This window comes from Sinohyriopsis cumingii, chromosome 8 (genome assembly GCF_028554795.1).
Source record: "Sinohyriopsis cumingii isolate HCF-2022 chromosome 8, ASM2855479v2, whole genome shotgun sequence".
Taxonomy (NCBI): Eukaryota; Metazoa; Mollusca; class Bivalvia; order Unionida; family Unionidae; genus Sinohyriopsis; species Sinohyriopsis cumingii.
In genome coordinates this window covers 82,177,360-82,180,696 of record NC_142968.1, presented here as the reverse complement: position 1 = coordinate 82,180,696, position 3,337 = coordinate 82,177,360, and the positions used below count along the sequence as shown (strand labels likewise).

General features: G+C 38.2%; 1 protein-coding gene across 1 annotated transcript in view; it reads left to right on the top strand.

Annotated features, from left to right (window-relative positions):
* Positions 1-3,337, top strand: part of LOC149793997 (dynein light chain Tctex-type 5-like) — a 101,166-nt gene that overhangs the window by 37,846 nt on the left and 59,983 nt on the right. The gene's annotated exons all lie outside the window — the stretch shown is intronic.

Sequence of the window (3,337 nt, the reverse complement as noted above, 5' to 3'; positions counted from 1 at the left end):
TAACGGTACCAATTGCGCAAGTCCAAGTGGGCGGGGCTTAAGGTGTATGGATTTCGAAATAAACAACAAAACTAGCTGTGATTGGTGCATTATATAAGTTGTACTTTCTGTTTGGCTTAAAAAAAAAGTTGTGCCTCCTGGCAACATGTGAGATTATGTTAATTCCTATCTAGATGATATTTTGTATTTTTTATGATTTTTTTAAATGTGGTACACATGTCTGAAACTGTCTGTTGTGACTAGATAACTCGTACCCCTGTCTAGTTCTAGCAGAGTTATCTCTCTTAAATGCAATGGAGTACCTGGTTTTGTCCTTGTCCTTATAACATGATGGCAAATTTCGATAAGAAAATTAGTTGTTAATATCACTTTGATGCATTCTGATTCAGTAGTGCCACTGATTATGTTAATTATACACTTTGGAAGAACTGCTAGCCATCACTATTAGCTGCCACACTGCAGACATCGTAGCGATATGGCTGAACAATTGTTAAAGCTATTTTAAAGTTCCAAATCACACAAACACGCTTGCTTGCTTGCCTGTAGGTAATTTTTTGGAATATTTCTTTTCACTAATCACTTGTGACACTTACGGTTATTACTCACTAGTATTCACTATTATAGTTATTACGCACAATGTCCAAACAATTCGCATTAATGAAAGTACCAGGTGAACATTACTAATACAGATAAATGAGGAACATTGATAGAAACGGGTAATTACACTGCATTGAGTCTAGTAAACAATGTGGGGATTGTCTCTAAATTGCACCACTAAACTTCTATTTCTACTCCATCACAGTGGCGTAGGGGGGTGGGGGTGGGGGGTGGTACCGAGTAATATCGTCAGAGAGGTGACACCAAAATGCCTGTCTATAAAATGTACTAAGGATTCTGTATGGTTTGTTACAGAAGGAGGTCCATGGAGGTGAGAACATGAGTTACCGCACTGTGTGACACCAACACTAGTGGTGCAACTGCTCCATCATTCAACATTTATAAATGAAAAAGCACATTTTTCGCACTAATGAAATTACAGCAAGTACGAATCTAAATAGCCAAGATCCACAACGTTCAAGATAGCTTGTATACTGAACACGAATATGGCATTGTTTTAAAGACATCTTGTATACTGAACACGGATGTGGCGTTGTTTTAAAGATATCTTGTGTACTGAACACGGATGTGGCATTGTTTTAAAGATAGCTTGTATGCTGAACACGGACGTGGCATTGTTTTAAAGACAGCATGTATAATGAACACGAATGTGGCATTGTTTTAAAGATAGCTTGTATACTGAACACGGACGTGGCATTGTTTTAAAGATAGCTTGTATAATAGTAGTGAAAGGGGTGAGATTAGCGACAATGGGAATTAGCATTAAAAACACCCCCTGGGTAAGATTAGCGACAATGGAAATTTAACATTAACCACCCTGGGTAAGATTAGCGACAATGGAAATTTAACATGGGCAAAAAACCCTGGGTAAGATTAGCGACAATGGAATTTAACATTGGAGAAAGGAAAAAAAAAAGGAAATATCCATTTTAGCGACAAAGGCATTCGAACAATGGAAAAAAAATATCGATTCTAGGGACAAAGGCAATTGAACATGGGGAATAGAGTTTGGGTCTGTCTAGGGACAAGGGGGAATTGAACATGGGAATAGAGTTTGGGTTTGTCTAGGGACAAAGGGGAATTGAACATGTTAGAAAAAAAAACTACTTTAGGGACAAGGGGAATTGAACATGGCATTTTGTTTTAAAAAAAAAATTAAAAAAAGGGGTAGGCAATCGAAAGGCTATCTCTTTTCGAGAAATGTGGGTGGCCCTGAAAAGGGCCTTTGGGTTTCTTCTTCTTCTTCTAACTTCTCCACTTCTTCCACCAAGTCCTCACTTTTTCCATTATTCCTTTATTCTTCTTTTTCTCCTCTGGCATCCAGTCTGGATGGCCCAAGGCTCTAAACTTTTCCTGGACTTTGATCCAATTCTGATTTAGCCTTTCAAAATCAGCCTGTTTCTTTTTGTTTTCCTGATCTTTTCTTTCTTTATTCCATCTCTCTTTAATCTTCTTTACCTCTACCTCCATCACTTTTCTCATCAACTCCTCTCCTTTCCTCAGTCTTTCCTGACCTCTCTCCACAAAAGAGCACTCTGTCCCATGTGACATATTTTCAAGAAAGCACCTGACTTTGCTTGCATTGTCAAGTGCTTCCTTTAGGCTTCCCACTCTGACATAGGTGGGATTTATAATACCTCTCAATCTCTTTTCCTCCTCTTCTATCATTTCTGCTATCACTTCTTTTGCTACGTTTAGGCATTTAGCGTAGTCCAGATACTCTGCTATCTTCCATTCTTTTTCTAGTCTCTCCACTACATAGATACCATCCATTATCCAATTGTATATATGTACCAAATTGTTGAACAACTCACTTGCAACCACCATCTTCGTTTTTATTATTCCGTAGAATGGTTCGAACATCAAACCTTGTGGGTTCTTATAGTTAAAGTACGGACGTGAAGGAAAACATCCCCTAAAAACATAAAATTGATCTAACCTAGATCATGACCAAACAACGCACGGACGTGAAGGAAAACATCCCCCTACTTTTCTTAATTCATATAATATACTATCCACATAAGTGAAGCAACAATAAACTAACCCCAAATCTACTATTTACACACGCAAATCATTAAAACAAAATCCATAATCTACTATCCACACAATCGTACGTGAGCGGTTACAAAACCCAAACTATACTCTCCACATACGCTAAGAAACAATAAACAAAATCCCTAATCTACTATCCACACAATCGTACGTGAGCGGTTACAAAACCCAAACTTTGCTCTCCACATACGCTAAGAAACAATAAACAAACCCATAATCTACTATTCACACAAACTTACGTGAGCGGTTACAAACACAAACACACAAACACATACACTCGCACTATGAAAAAAGAGTCAGTGTTTATATTCACACTACTCTACCTACACACATTGGCAAATTGATGGTTATTTCTTTTCTAGAGTATTGGGTAGCCCTGAAAAGGGCTGTTTTTTTTTTAACTTCATGGACACCTGGTTAATGATGGCACCTTCCAGGCCTGGCGCCACATACACATCTTGTTCTCCAGTTGCTTTTTACTTTTTTTGGGGAGAGAGCAGAGGGAGGATAAATAGCTTCAGAATCCCAATTTTCTGTCTCTGGGATTCTGAAATTTCTTCTCTCCTTTTCCTCCTCTTCTTTGTTTCTTCTCTTCTCCTCCTCTTCTTTGTATCTTCTCTCCGCCTCTTCTTTGTATCTTCTCTCCTCCTCTTCTTTGTTTCTTCTC